Raw genomic sequence first — 17,224 nt, forward strand, 5'->3', positions numbered from 1 at the left:
TAGTCTACATGTTGTTGATGAACAGGTGCTGCATGTTTTCACCTGTTGTGGGAGTGGTAAGACGTTGTTCCATAGCAATGCAGTGACCGCATGCTAAGAACCGTTCAGCTAGGTTGTTGTAGCTACAGTAATTCATTAGCATTCAGTAATATGTCAGCATTCCTGGTGAGGGTCTGATGCCAACCAAGGTCAGGGTTCTACCAGCCTGTGTCACTTGCTCAGTGAGCCCTTCCATGTTCCCTATCATGTATCCCAGTGAGGGACATCACACATCAGCTGTAGTGGCATGGACAATGACTGAGTCATATGTGTCCATGCATCTGAATGACCTGTATGCTTGTGTTATGTGGTGGACCATAGTGCCCCATGAGCATATCACTGTGACCTTCACCTTGTCCAGCCTGGTGAGCATGATCTCACTGTACTGGACAATAAAAGTACCTAACACAACCACAGCAGTAGTGTTGTAGTACAGACTGTGCTTGTTTGGCACACAGGATTTGTGTGCTATGTGTTATGCGTGCTGTGTTCAGGCCTAACGTATGCCTGTGTGCCAGCTGCAGAGGTGTCTGCCACTCAGGCAGGATGCTATCCTTAGGCTCCACTAATGGCCCGGTGTGTTTCCGTGCTTGTATTGCTGTCAGTGTAGATCCACATCAAACTGGTATTGCAGTCACTGTAGTATTTCATGCCACCTGACAGGTTATGCCAGTACTGGGTTCAGAGTGCTTAGTCCACAGTTTGGCCATGTGTTTCCATCTCATACATGTGTTGTACATCCATGGGTAGGGGATAGGGTTGACTGTGTACATGTGGCAGCTGTGACATTACTACATGACTCACATATTCCACAGCTGTACCATAGAGGTGACCGACAACTGACCTTTGCACATGCTACCATAGTATTGAGATTGCATTGGTGATTAACAGCACATAGGGCCAATGGTGAACAAGATACTTAGGTCCATAGGTTCATACAAGGATATCTGCCCTAGGGCATTTATACACCTAGCCAGAATGTGTGTGGCTTTCACCATGCATTGTAAATCTATCTTGCTATGCCCTTTTCCAAGGTTAGTATACTGTGCCTCTGTCTAACAGTGACACATAAGTGATACCCAGGGTAAACCTACAATGTCACATCCAGTCATTAATATCCCTCTGGAAGATAGTCACTGAGTGACTGTGCCTATCCTCTATTGGGATAATATTACAGAATGAAGGGGGCCTCTGAGTTATGAATGTGTCCCTCCAGCATGTCCTATGTATATCACTCCTGAGGTTCAAGTCTTTCCAGCGTGTAGCCTGATGGGATCTGGATATTCTGAGGTGCAGCATGGCCATTAAGCCAGGGTTTGACATGGCTTTATATGTCAGGCACAGATTGCCTATGAAGAGGCAGTATGCCACTGAGTAGAGCTGCTGTTTCTTTAACCAGTCAGTATGTGGCATCTATTTGAGCCCTTTGATCCTCTTGTTGAGGTACGTATGTGGTCTTTCCAGTTGCTGCAGGTGTCTGGTAAGGTGCATGCCGACAGGGGCATTGTAGTCAATTATGGGCATGATGAGGGATGAGTAAAGAGGCACAATGTCCTCCCCTAATCTACATGTGAATCCCTTCATGATGATGTGGCCCATATAAAATGTTTTCCTAACCACTTTGGCCATGTTGATGTCAAATGAGAGAATGCTATCAACCTGTGTACCCCAAGGTCCATAATTCCTTGATCTGCACTTAATGGATTAACACATATGTGGTACTTTGTGGTCACTTTGTTTTTGACAAAGGGGATGACTATACACTTTTTGGCATTCAGCTTGAGGCCATGGCTGTGGCACAAGTCGTGTGTTTCCAAGAGGCCCTTTTGGAGGATGCTTGTGTTAGCTGGAGAGTTGATTATGGCGTCCGGTTTGCAGTCATCTGCGACTTGCTCAGCCACAGTACTTCCATGTTGGCCTGTACCTCTGATAAATATATACTGAACATGACAGATCCCAGGGCTGAGCCTTGTGGGACACCACTTGTAACTGGTTTAGAGGCTGACATGGCTCCAGCAATTCTAACCATGTGTGTTCTGCCCTTGAGCCACTGTGCAATATCTGTAGTGACATAGGGGTTAATATGTACACTGGTGAGCTTCCCTAGAATGCACAAGTGGGGTATTGTATCAAAGGCTTATGCAAGGTCCAGGTAGGCTGTGTAGACCACCTTCCCCTTGACAGTGGCCTTGGTGACTGTTTCAAAGAAATCGAACAGGTTTGAGAGGCAGGATCTGCCATTAACAAAGCCAGACTGTGTATGGTGACATGTCTGTAGGTCCCCAATATCTATATTTATGGGGTTCATGATGATCCTTGCCATAGCTTTGCAGACCAAGCTATTCTGACGTATGGGGCGAATAGTGTCCAGGATCCGTTAAGGCACCACCTGAATGTAGAGGGACCACTGTTGCTGTACGCCACTCTTTGGCCACATATCGTGTAGTAAGGCTGGGATTGAACAGTAGTGTTATGTCTGGGTGTAGCTCTTCTTGGGGTTCATGTAGGACACAGCCTGGGACACTGTCTGGTCCCATTGATGCAGTGTTTATTGCTTTGGAGAGGGCAGCTCTTACCTGAGCATCTGAGATGTCAGGGGGGGCAGCACTCTGCTGGGAGAAATATTTGCCCTTTTGGTGTGGAGTGGGGGAGAAGGTAGCAGTGAACCTGTCCACTAGGATGATGGAAATGTCTGTGTGTTTGGTATTTCGTGTGACATCTTGGACTACCTCTGAGCATATCTGGGTATTACCACCCAGGTTCCTAACATAACTACAGAAAGCCTTGTGATTATCCTCAGTGTCTTGTGGAATCTTCTCTCAAAGATGGCCTTAGACAATCTTCTGAGTGCCTGTAGTTGTCTTCTAATACTCATCAGTGATGCCTTCACATTTTGGGAGTTTGTTGTATCATGTAGTAGTTTCATCCTTCTATTGTATAGTTTGTTTATGGCTGGTGTCCAGCACACAGGACGTCTGCCTTTGGAGGATTGGGTCATGCTTTCGTTTGGGATTGCATGATCCATGCATTCCTGAATGTGTCCATAGAATGCCTTTATACAGGTATCTGCAGTCTGGTCCATATTTTCAACAGGCCTGGGGGCTTTGAAGGTTTCCACATCATTTATGAGGAGTGTGAACATGCTTAACATGAGATCTTGACTGACGTCCAGCCCTCCAGACTGAGCAAGGTGAGGGTCACATTTAGCTACCTGTCAGGTGATAGAATGTGCCATATAACACAAGCACTCAGGTCACTCCACAGCAAGTACAAGTATGAGGCAGTCATTGTCCATGCTGGTGTGAACAACCTGCGATGTACCTCCCTGGACCACATGGAAAGAGACACAGAGGAGCTCTTACAGCACCCTCTCAAACTCAGGAATCCCACACAGCCTTCATGATGACACAGGAGAGTATAGATTTCTCTGCAAACACCATCACACTGGGTGACGTCAACTACCCAAACATAGACTGTGAACATTACTCAAGCCACAATACCCAAGCTCTAGGGTTCCCATAGTTCAGAAACTCTTTAGCTATGGAACAGGTAGTCAACATTCCCACAAAAGGGGCAAATATACTAGACCTGATCATCACAAACATGAGTACAAAATGCTCACCACTTGAAGTATATCCCTCATTGTTGCAATCGAACCATATACTAATCACACTGGAGTACTGGATCCCCCACATATGCAAACCTCAAACACATCGATGTGTGTGTGGGAAATGCCCCTGTTAGCAACTGTGACAGTACACTACAGGATGCAGATTCCCCTTTTGAAACACTGATGATGTCAGCACTCTATAACTATATTACCTGAATTTAAGTTCTCCAGTAATTTGTATAGTGCGCTCTGCTAATGCGTCTTTCTCCAGTGTCATAACATAGTTAGGTAGGGGTTTGAATCCTGCAAAGGGAATGTATGAGTGGGGTTTGTGTGTGTGCATAATGCTGTGAGGGAAAAGTGCCTTTTGCCAACTGGGAGAACACACTACAGGGTGCACATCCCTCTTCCTAAACACAGATGATGTCAGCACCCTCTAAGTACAGCATTATAAAGGATTTCTCCCACTAATGCAAATAGCACACTCTGCTAATGTGTCTGTCTCTAGTGTCATAACACAGTTAGGTAGGGGTTTGAATCTTGCAAATGGAAAGTATGTGTTTTAGTGTGGGTGTGGTTAGTGTGTGTGCACAATGCTGGGGGTGGGATGTGGCTTTTGCCAAATGGGGCTATGCACTGCAGGGTGCACATTTCCCTTAACAAACAGTGATGTTGACAGCACCCTATACAAACAAAACAACAAAAGAGAAGGTGTTGGTACCAATAATGCATGTTGCCCTAGGGCAAATAGCCTAGTATGAACCTATGTGTACTGCTATAGTACTTCTGCCATATGTTGCATGTGTGTGTGTTGTGGGGGATGCACAGGTAATGGCCAAATATTTCTGCACAGGCAACACGTCTGAAACACTCTGGGTGTTCATCCCTACATACTGTATGTGTGCTGTCATCCAACCCTGTGATGTGGACACACATTACTCAGCCTGTATATACCTATCCCAACAACACCACAAGCACAGTACACTACCTTGCTATGTATGCATGTAATTACACAGTTATTCACTAGTTAGGACTGTGATGATATCCATGCAGCCCACTGAGCCAGTGGAAGCCACAACACACACTGCTGGCCCCTTTGCAAAAGCTTACCACAGACATCCCACATAGTGCATGTAGTGTGCACACACATATCTAACCCAAACCGTATGCACACCACTTATTTATCCTGTCCAGTGGACTACAGACACAGGCACATTGTATAACAATAGCAGGAGGCTACTGCAGCACAGGGCAGATTCACATGAAGGCAAGGCATCTGTGGTCAGCAGTGGTAAGATGCTTCACATTCACCAAATGCACAGATATTGGCAACATTGTTGCAGAGAGTTTAGGTGCAGGTATCCCCCCCCATTCTCCTACACAAGTGGAATTAGTTATCACAGATGACTGTAACCTCCCTATCATCTCACATGTCCAGGTGAGGGCCACCCACAACATTGCAGAACACACAGCATCACTGTTACAAAATGGTATCCCTGGATATGTGATACGTTCACCCCTAGAGGACATAGCACCACATTGCAGACTGATATTAAACCCTGGCCATACTACAGGATATGTACCTGAACAGTGCCATACATACACAGTGGTCCCACACCAATGAGGAGGAACCTCTACTGGCCCTGGGAACTACTGCATCATATGCATAACTAGCCTTGTGTTCTAAGCTATGGAAGTTTTAAGTATGGACGACATGTACAGCAATATTACATATGTATATATATATCAGGACTATGTACACACAACCTATCTCATGGACATACCTATAGATAGTGAACTATGATACATTTGGAGGTTTCACAGTAAACACAGTATTAACCTGCTACTTTGCATTACCTGTGTTTGTGTCAGCTGTTGCTATGTCAGTGGTGCTACTTGTTGTTTGCTGCTGCTGCTGGTTTTGTTGCTGGCTGTCTTTATTTCTTTTTTTTTTTCTATCTCTGTCTCTCTCTCTCTCTCTTTTTATGTCGGTTTTGTGCAATGAATGTATTGCATGTGTGGAGTGTGAGTACTGCATGCTTTTGTAGGTATCTGCATAGGTCCATGTGATGGCCTCTGCACCAATTGTAAGGCAGCATTTGCTAATTGCATGCAGCCAGTTGTGTACTGATTGCATGTCTCACTGTGATTTCAGGACAGTGCTATAAAAGGGTATGTGAGATAGGCGTTGCCCTTTCAGATTGTAAGGGCGTGGACCATGCTGGTATGCTGTCGACAGTTTTCTGTGAGTGTGAAGGTTAGTACGTCTCTCATGCTGTGTTGGAAATTCAGGTTGCTGCATTTCTCTCACCTGTTCCCTGTAGTGTGTGTGTATGCATACTGACACCTACAACTATATTTCATATGTATTGGTACATATATATATATATATATATATATATATATATATATATGTATGTGTACATATACATACTTTCATATATGTACATTAGCTGACATTATTGGGTACAAGCTAACAATTAGCAGGGCTGTTTCTGTTAACACTAAACTAGTGTGGGAATCCAGTAATTTGGACAGTAAAAGTCTGCCTGACATGCTTTGGGTAGTACACATCCTATATTGCCTTTATCTTCATTCCTACTATTACATGTTCTACTTATTTTAGCACTATATTCCTGTATGAGAGTCATGGCTTACTGGTAGGTCATACAGACTAGTGTTACAATGGTCTTGTGGTAGGGCCTACTAGTATGCTTATATTTTGCTTTCAAACTGAGTACAGGGCCTATCAATCAAAGTGCTGGAGGCACCATTAAGCAGTTAAAGGGGTTAGTAGGTCTCACAGGAGTCAGGCTGTGTTGCAGATTCTGGTTGCTGCATTTATCTTCACTGTTTCCTGTAGTGAGTGTGTATGAATACTGACACCTACCACTATATTTCATATGTATTAAGATATATATATATATATATATATATATATATATATATATATATGTGTACATATAATACCTTCATATATGTACATTACCTTACATTATTATGTACAAGCTAACAATTAGCAGGGCTGTTTCCGTGAACACTAAACTAGTATGGGAATCCAGTAATTCAGGCATTAAAAATCTACCTGACATGCTTTGGGTAGTACACATCCTATATTGCCTTTATATTGATTCCTACTATTACATGTTATATATATTTTAGCACTATGTTCTTGTATGAGAGTCATGGCTTAGTGGTAGGTCATACAGACTAGTGTTACCAAGGTCCTGGGTTCGAGACTGACAGTGGGTATTTATTTTTCTTTCGAAATGAGTACAGGACCTGTCAATCAAAAGTGCCAAAGGCAGTTTTAAGCATTTCAAACCAGGTCTGCGCTTGTTTGCACGGAGCTCACGCATGCGCACTGGCGGTGAGCTCCACGCACACAAGCGCACACCCACGCTATTTTCTTTGAAAGAAAAGAAAAAGGGGTGACAGGAAAGTGGTGAAAAAGGGGTCATAAAGAGGGTAAGACAGTAGGGAAACAAGCTTGGAATTTGCAGGAAGGATGTAGGTGAGGCCCATAGCTGCCCATGTCTTTCTCAGCAACAGCTGTGCATTTGTATGCAATTTGGTGTGACATTTGGAACCTTCCACCCCTGAGAGAGGTGTCAGGACAACATTAATACCTGTTGTACAGCCAATTGTAATTAACAGTTTCAATGTCCAGCGGACATGTGTGCAACATGGACAGCTATGTATGGGGTGTAATTTTTTGTGGGTACAGAGTGCCCTTTTTTTTATCAGGTGAGAGTGGTATGTCAGGTGAGGTAGTCGGTATAGCTGGGGAGGTAGGTTGGGTAGGTTAACAGACAAGACAGACAAGACGCATACAGGGGCGGTGTATGACATGTGGGGGGGGTTACACAATTGACGGGGACGGAGGTTGGGATATCCAGGGCACATGAGCCCACAGATGGCAACAGTGGAACTGATATCCCCACCCATAGGCAGTTGCCACTGTTCCTTCACAGCCCAGGACGGGGCTGTGCTGGGGGCTGTGCAGGCGGGGCAACGGGCATGCCCGTAAGCTGTGCCACCCGGGCCTCAAGCTGGCGTAGGGGCCCAAGAACACAGTCTTGGATCTCCCTTCGCACCACAGACCGGACACCTTGGAGGGTGAGTGGACGGGCTCCTCCGGCCACGCTTGCAGAGGGGGGACGGGCCCCAACCCCTGCAGCGCTTCCACCTGAAGGTGGCACAGGACCACCGGAGGAGGGTCCGGCCTGGGCACTAGTGCCAGGTGCACTCGCCAGCTGAGGTGGGAGAGGTGGGTCCGCTGGGACCTGCCTTCCCAAGTGTTCTAGGTTTGTGAGTATGTTATGTTAGTTTGGGTTAGTGGCATATTATTCCATTCAAATTAGTTGGAACAGCATGCATTGGTATTCCCATTAAACAAACACCCAGATATTAACACCATTGAACAATGGGCATATCAATATCACATGCATTATTTGAACGGAAATACACAATCAAACAACATGCAGGGTTGATTAATGGCAACAGGCCATCAGGTTTGCAGGTTTGCAGGTATGACCAGGGCACATGCAACAACAGACATGCATATATTTTTGAAACAGGACAAATGTCCATGGTTAATGAAATGTTCACATACCAATATTTAGTGGGTTTTTTAATTTGCAATTATAGGATGGGGTGGAGAAAGAAAATGATGACACATTCATAAATTATACATTGATATACATTTGTAATAGAAACACAATTAACTTGTGGGTGATAGTTTCCAAATGATTTTTACTTGACTGTCATGCTAGACCTGTTACAGATACATCACTATCCTAGTTATTTTGAATTTGATCAGATGCATCATCCTGCTACACTTTGATGACAGGGCAGTGGACAACTATGGATGTTTAGTATGTCAGACAATCATTCATTCTATCTGCAAATTGCTGACTGTGATCACCATATACAGATTTTGGCCTGAACATTCAAGAGTCAGACACACTGAAATCAGTTTGGGATGTTAAGTTTTAATTCCCACATGCATTTAGTTCTGTAGAACCACACTGAAGCTTATATATTCAGGAGTTATTACTACTTTATTCATTGATACATGACCCTTTCTGTCACTCTCACACATCCTGCAATTTCACAGTTCAGGTTGGTACTTCTAGGCTTTGTTCACATATTAGACCTGTGGGGATTCCAACACTTTCCAGCAGCCTCACTTCTGTCATGATTTAGCATTTCAACAGGGGATATATCTCACATGTGATTACCTCAGATTCTGAAGCTGTACTCTTGAGACTACTGCAGGTTATACTACATTTTATTAATGGTGGGACATCTGTATTACAGCACTATTTATTTCTTTCACTTATATTTCCAGTTTCACTTGCATACTGATGAACTTGTTGCAGCCATACCTGCAGACTTTTACTTGCTGCTTGCACATTCTATTACTTTTAAGCAATACACTGCAGTGTTCTGCTACATGCTACACTATAATATTTATTTACAAGTACTAGGTGGGGTTACTAACCTGTATGGTGGTGCAGCCGCACCAGCCTGCGGTCATGTGCCTGTCGATTCATAGAGCGGACACCTGCAGCTGTAATACAAAACAAGTAATATTGGGATAGACATCTCCATGGTATCAGCTAGTTGAATTCCTTACATACATAAGTAAAATGTAACTTACTCAGTAGTGGGGCATTGGGCATATCCCGGGCCTCCTGGATCCATTGGGTCAACTGGTCTTGCTTACGTCGCTTCAGGTCCGCATGGTGGTGACGGACCTGCTCACCAGTGCGTGGAATCCCAGTAGCACTAGTAAGATCATGAGCCAACTGGTCCCATGCCTCCGCCCTGTACGCATCCCATGAGACCTGGCCCTGCATGAGTTGGGCCTCATGATGGTGAACTAGGAGCCAGACCATGTATCTGGACTCCTCAACGCCCAACCGCTGTGCTCAAAAGCAATATCCCTCCCCTACTCCACTCATTCTGCCTGCAGGTCTATTCTACAATCATTTATGCTGTGTATTCCCGCCTATGGGGCTTATATATGCCGATTTTCCCACACATTTCTATGATTGGCCGGTTTAGAATTGTATCTACTTCACAGAAACTGCTTTATCATGCTCCATTTTGGATTACATCCTATATATATGCTATTTCTGCATTTCTAAGTACTGCTGTCATGGCTTAGTGGTTTAGTAGCTTGACTCTAGTGCATGGTATCCTGGGTTTGAATCTGATCACTGAATTTTAATTTTTATGACTGTCTAGAAATGACTTCAGGACCTGTCAATCAAACATGCCAAAAGCACTTTTAAGCACTTAAAACCAGGTCTGCGCTTTGCTGAGCTCACACATGCGCACCGGCGGTTAGCTTGTGGGCGCGTCACGCAAACGGTGTGTGCTGGGTTACACCTTAATTGGCTAGTAACACACATGTTCAACTAAGCACAGCTAGTTGCACACAGTTTGAGCCTGTTAAACCAGTGCTTAGCTATCAGCAAGCAATTTGCAGTTTTGAAACACTACTTAGCTACGGGCACTCTGTCTCACTGCAGTTTAGCTATCAGTACATTTCCAACAATTTTTATTCTTGTATTACTTGGAAATATATGTTCCATTTCATTCCATTTTACAAAAGGAAATACTTTTACATTTGTACAATACTGTCAGGGGCCTTTTTAGTGCTTATTCACAAAAAAAAAAAAAAGGTTGTTGTGTGGGCTCGAACCTTGCCTGCCTTTAAGCCGATAACTCTACCGCTCTGCTATTACTTCTTGGCTTACTTTGCATATTTAGTTCTTATATCCTTCTCTACTAATTGCTAACTGCAGTTGTGCTAGTAGCACACCCGCGCACACGAGCGCACACAGTAGCAAACATTTACGGGGTTTAAAAAAAAATAAAACAGTTTTTATTTTAATTTTATAACATCTGTTCACTCTTTACATTGCTGGTCTGTGGGGGCATGTGTTGTGTAGTGTGTTTATTCACATTTCCATGGCCTTTCTCGTGGCTGTTTACTTTCAGCCATTATAGACTTCCGGGGGCGTGTCCGCTTGCAGGGCTTAGCCAATGGACACACCCCCTACTGTCTTACACGGTCCGTGTAGGAGTTACAGTGTGATTCAGCATGCCTCATGCACCTCATGCATATGCATGACATGCTGACATCACACTGTTTAACTGCAGCCTCCGTGTAAGAGTTATAACTCTTACACGGAGGCTTCCTGAATCTGGCCCATTGTGTCATTTTACTGCTTGTGCATACTTAATACAAATTAATGAAGGATTGCTGGAGGAAATAATTCATTTCTGTTTCAGGGGAATGCTTGAGCATAGTTGGATAAAGAAATTTGTGGATTGCAGCACCAATATTGAAGAGAAAGAATCACTTTTAACAATGGATGTGCATACCACAGGGATGTCATACTATGAATTGCAAAATCACCTAATTAGCATACTATGCTTTTCAACATTTCTCATTTGCATTTCATTATTTTTAAGACCTTTCACATTAGCGTAAATGGCCTCTGTGACTCTAGCCCTTGCTGCACTCATTCACAGGCCTCAGGAGTACCCCTATTACATTTGTGCAAGTGACTATAAATAACAGACTACCTCATAATTCCTTGTAGTGCACAGAGCTGTATCTGCTCTATTCACTACCAGTTGCAGGAAAAAAAGGTGTAAGAGTGTAAAGTGTTTTAATGGCTTTAAAAGGCTATGAAAGCTAGTTAAAACATTTAGCACTGCAAAACAGCAACAATCTCTTCCTCTGATGAGACGGTGACTTTAAAATCCATTATCAACTTTGTTCTGCTGTACTTCTCATTTGCAATAGTGGAAGAGTGAAGTAGTTAACTGCTTTTAAAGCTTTTTTACCTTCTACATCTGCATTTTTGCTGGCCAACACAATCCACTCTTTTCACCTTGTTTGAGACTCTATCATGACATAGCTCAAGGGTGCTTAACAAAAGCTTGTTCAACACCTTCCTGAAGTGCTGAACAATCTTATCGTTTTCCCCATTATTGGAGTATAATTGCAACATTCCAGGCACTGCAGTGAATTAATAAAGATTTAGAGTTAACTACTAGTTTCAGTTGTAATAATGCTCTATGCTGTTTCTTTGTTTATAAGGAACAGTGTCACTCTTTGAACTTGGCTAGCTATTTCTTTCAATATTATCTATCTCATCTCAAACATAAATCATTTATAGAAGGTAAAGCTTATTCTTCAGTGCTATAACCAGTTGTGATTGAGGCTTCATGAGTCTTTATAATGATATTAGTTTTTAAACTTGTCAGTGAAGAAAGTGCAACTATATTGGCTTCATCCGTATTATTCTTTTCATTTATGTGCTGCTTCCTTGTGAACTTTAACCTGTTAACCCAGAGTATAAAGTTGTCTCAATACATAATGACAATGTCACTGAGCTAGGTTCTAATATAAATTGTTTTATTCTGATGAATTTTAGATACAATATTTCCCACCCATAAATTAGTTTAAGGTTAAATATGACATTAGTGCAATCAATATACTCATGAAATAGATGTTCTAAGCTAGTAATAAAGATTACAAACTAAAAGAAGCACTAGTTGTAAGCCTTGCGGTTTTGACTTTAATGTCACTAACTGAAACCAAACGAAAATAAATAATAATGCTAAACAGTTTTGAAGTAACCAGAATCACCACTGAGAGAGGATTTCATGGATAACACTTGCTGGCTTATTTTAGAGTTATTCTTCAGTTGTATACAAGTAGACTACTGTTTTGGAGATAGGAAACTCAATTTTGCACCCCCACCCCATAAAAAAAAATATTTTGTTTGGCTTTTAAAACAAAACATAGTTTGATTATAAGTAAAGCTAAAGGTATTTCAAGCAAAACATGTACAGGTGTCTAATAAATTTTATTTCAGTTGTGTACGAAACCTTTTGACCAATAAAGCTAAGTCGATGTAGTTAATATCTACCGAATATTCACAGTTCAATGCGAATTTCAAATAATGATCATTTATTTACAAATTTAACAAGCCGCACATTGGATGATATACAGCATGTGATAACTACTTGCTTGACATTCAGCATTTGTACCTGCTTAAGACACATGGAAGGCTAAGAAACTAGATATTAAAAGAGAAATTCATGTGAAGTGTTATGCAGAGTTTAAAGTTCCTGGTTCAATCACAGGAACTTTCTCTTACTGTCAAACCAGATTTAGTGAGTAATAATGTTTAGGGTGACTAAAGGGTGTACAAGCAGAGTGCATGTGGACACAGCATCCCTCTTATGGTTTAGGGAGAGAGAGAGACAGAGACAGAGGTGTATGGATTTAGACCAGCGATGGTGAACCTATGACGGGTGTTTTCAGTGTCACACCAACGTTCAACAACACCCGAGTTACCAAAGAAAATGAATGAACAAAAATACAAGAAATATGTGACCCTGCACTTATCTTTTAAAACTCAGCAATAAAAAAGTCATTTATTGATGTTAATCAAATCAAATGCAATGTATTCCATATTTTTTTAGTTTAATTCAAAATTCCTGTTAAAAGTAGAATACTTTTTTGCTGCACTGTTTTAAGCCCAATTATCAGTGAGCATTTTGTTTTCTCTACTTTCATTTACTTTTATAATACGTAGCAGCAGACATAATTGGACTTTATTTTTTTTTAAATAAATGAATATGTAAAGAATTGTTTCTCTTTTGTTCGGGGGGGGGGGGGGCAAGCCAACATAGTCAAGATTGGCATTTTCCAAATTTTTGACATGCTGAGCCTAAAAGATTCAGCATCACTGATTTAGACTGTTAGGTAGCAAGACACTTCCTTGTGAAAAGATTTGGTTGGGAGCACATGGCTGAAGTGAAATTCTGCTGCATATAAATATGCCTGTTACTAATTCACCGCAGGCCCAGAGAAGCAATCAGTGCCCAGACCACAGTTTCAGTAATCAAGTGTATGGGGTTAGAGGAAGTGATGTATGTTGTGCATGGAGTCCAGAGCATGCATATTTAACTATAATGTGCAGAAGTGCACTACAACAGGGGTGGAATCCTACATGCAGTCGTAGTAACACACTCCAGTATGTGTATTAGACAATGTTTCCTGGACACTACATAGGGTGTAATGGTCCATGTGCACCATTAATAAAAGCATTGCCTGCTGTACACTGTATTTTTCACTGCCACTGGCATGCTCACTGGGCATCCTGTTTCCGATCCCTGCTCTACTGTTTGCTGTATGCAATGGAGGCCACAGACACCATTTGAAATTTGAGTACTTGGTTATAGAAGCTGTGGGTATGTAGCTGTATACTTCTGTGTGACCACAGTGAATCTGTAACAACCATATGTCTCTGAAGATGAATTTCACTTGAGCTACCTGTCTCAAACCAGATGTACTACAGGAAACTATCTTGCTGCCTAATGTCCTAGACACAAAAAAGGAGGGAAACTAAGAATAAAGGGGTAATGGAAAGTCTAGGGTGGTGTGAACATGTCCAGTGAAAGCAATGCCATTGTCAGAGGTTCAACATATGACACAACTGCAGCTGATACTGGGTGCATCAGTAGGCATATCAATGGAATATTTTTCCTATTCTAAATGATTTGTGTTGATCATCTAAACTTGTACTTTTAGGAATATAGAGAGGGATGTAAAGTATGTATCACTCATGTTGTTGTTGCAGGGGTGCAAGGTATTACCAGAATTTTTTGACCTATAGGAGGCAGTAGAGAATGAAAGATGCATTTCTTCATTTGGTTTTCATTACTGCGGTACAGCAAATTTTGGCAGTTATCATGAAAGATGGGAATAAATAGCATTAAAGGCAGAAGCACTGCTGGAACAAGATATATAGATATGCAACCATACCACACAAGGAGATGACAAAGGGATGAGAAAAATGCAAGCAACAGTAAGAGACAGGACACAGTCTAAGAAGGCAGCTCAGTTAAATAAACAATGGTACCAAAATGTAGAGACTGGAGTACATATGAGCTTTACAGAGCTAGGAAAACAGAGTGATCACATTGTATTGAAGATGATGACAGCATACAAAGAATGAAGTGCTACTGTAACATAGTGTGGAAGGTTTTGATGAATATATTGTAGGATTCTTGGACTTTTTAGGATTAGGGATCTGTTAGTAGTTGAAAGGCGCTTGTGATGATGTCACAGTAGCAGCAGTTAAAGGTGAAAGAGGAAACGTTTGCACCATTCTAGTACAAGACCAAGGCCTCCTGGCAGCAGCTGTGAGTGCAGCATCTTCTGTCTTCTCCACTATGCCATCTGTAGGTTAGTGATCAGGTAATGGGGCACCAGCATTTTCCATACCTGAGGTAGGGGCTATGAATGCACCAGTGGGGGTAAGGGGAGTGAGCAGGTGTTGCAAATGGCAGGCTGGGCCAAAGTATTCCAGCTCATATCTTGCAAACAATAAAAAATGGAGGGGAAGTGTCTGAAATCAGTAAAATATACTGTTTATTTTAATTGTCCACTCTGAAATGTCAAGATTCAGCATTAGTTTCAATAAACAGGTAACTTTTATTACACACAACATAGCAGTTAAGCATAAAAGCTGTTAACAGTTACTCTGCTCACACTCAGCTGACTGCTATTTGAGATTTACAATGCACTGTGGTAGAAGAAACTTCTTAAAAGGCTATACCACCAGTTAGTTTTAAAAAATGTAATGCTGAGTACTTACACATAGCCATTTTATCAGCTTTTAACTATTTATGATTACATCTCTTCATTTACATGAAAAATGGCAAAACATTTCTCAAAATAAGAAATAGACTAAGGCACTTATTTGCATAATAAATTCATCACTCTGGATTAAAACTATAAAAGATAAAAGAACTGGATATAAACAATTCAACAGTATCCAAAATGTTTACAAAATGCACAGTTCCTATTGCTAACTAATCCTGTTGTCTCTGTTTACAACTGATATCTTTGAAGTGCACAGATGACTCTCTGTTATTTTATTAATTTAAAATCATGATGTTACAAATATATTGGCAAATATTAATACAGTAGTTAAGTCTTCAGTAGAAATTAACTTTTTAAGCATTGTATTATCTGTGTTTATGTATTTAATTATATTTTTTTCTTTGTTAGGATTTCTAGGATTGCTTCCTTGAGCAATTAAAATAAAGCTGATTACAGTGGACAGCCTAGCCACATGCCTGAATACGTATATGTAAGTATTACTTATATTTAATAAGCATTTGTGTTGATTTTCTAATGTAGAAAGCAGTATTGCTCTAAAGATTAAATGCTTTAAGACTGCCTTGAAAATACTTAATAGCAATTGTTTAAGCAATAATCCACGCCTGGGTGTGGGTAATGCTGGATTTACCCATGGTTGGTGTGGTTTGGTCACGGGGGCGAAGCCCGAGTGGCCAAACAAAGACAACTGTGGGTAAATCCAGCATTACCCACACCGAGAAGTGGGTTATTGCTATCATACAATGACATTATTTAAGAAAAAAAAACTTACTTTTCTTAAATAATGGCGTTGTAAAATGCCTGCTTGCTGCCCTTCTGCAGCTGTCCGGTATTCTGCGGCAGTTCGGATGTACTGTGCATGTGTATAGTACGCAGTACATCAGAACTGTGTGTGTGGAAGCAATGGAGAAAGGAAGATCTCCGTTGCTTTTAAAAAATTGTCTCACTATGTTAAAAGAGTTTAACATAGCGAGATAGCTTTAAAAAAAAAAGCAAAGGAGATTTTCCTTTCTCCATTGCGTTTTTTTAAAGCTGCTTTGCTGTGTTAAATGAGTTTAACATAGCAAGACAGCTTTCAAAAAAAGCAACAGAGAAAGGAAGAACTCCGCTTTTTTTTTTTAAGATATCTTGCTATGTTAAACTCATTTAACATAGCAAGATAACAGCAACAGAGCTCTTCCATTCCCCATTGCTGTCCAAAAAAAAAAAAGACTTATACTAATGGAAAAAGTCTGGGCGACTGGACCTTTTTCCATTATTATAAGTCTTTGATTTACAACATGCATGCTGACCAATCAGGGTGCACGTTTTGGAATATTAATGGGGGGTCATTGTATAATTAACTGTATTCATCAGTCTGCCTCGAACAGATCCATATTGTTAAAAGGGCAGGAATTTTGTCATTAATACATTATAACATTGCTGATTATGTTAGTTAGAATCCCATGCTCTTAGTTTGATAAGGCAGTTGTTATATAACTTGTGCTACTTGAAGGAGATATTTTAACAATGTAGTAATTTTTGCCAGATTAAAAACAGAGAATAGTTTCCAATGCTCAAGTCTAGACTGCTACAAGAATTAGTTCTGCTGTCAGATGGTCTGGACCAGGAGATAAAGTAATTGGTTCTTTGGTAATTAGTACCTTTTCATATTTTCTTTTAAATGACTTTTGGCGGGTTGACATCAGTCCTGTTGGATTTCCCTTTAACCATTCAAGGTCTGGATTCACCTCCCATTTCTGCAATAAAATATGTTATTTTTTTCTTTTTTATACAGACTATATATTCATAGTATTGCCTTTGTACTGCATCAGAGGCAAATTATTACAGCAACTATCCTGATTTGCTTT

The 17,224-nt window shown here is 41.2% G+C and overlaps 1 protein-coding gene across 1 annotated transcript in view; it reads left to right on the forward strand.

Annotated features, from left to right (window-relative positions):
* LOC122789919 (cytokine receptor common subunit gamma-like) overlaps positions 1-17,224 on the forward strand; it is a 1,562,088-nt gene that overhangs the window by 217,140 nt on the left and 1,327,724 nt on the right. Inside the window, exon 2 of the mRNA XM_044057381.1 lies at positions 15,765-15,846. The gene's annotated coding sequence lies outside the window, so the exon portion shown is untranslated. The remainder of the gene's footprint in view (positions 1-15,764; positions 15,847-17,224) is intronic.

The sequence above is a fragment of the Protopterus annectens genome, chromosome 15.part0 (assembly GCF_019279795.1).
Source record: "Protopterus annectens isolate FY-2018-M chromosome 15.part0, PAN1.0, whole genome shotgun sequence".
Classification (NCBI taxonomy): Eukaryota; Metazoa; Chordata; order Ceratodontiformes; family Protopteridae; genus Protopterus; species Protopterus annectens.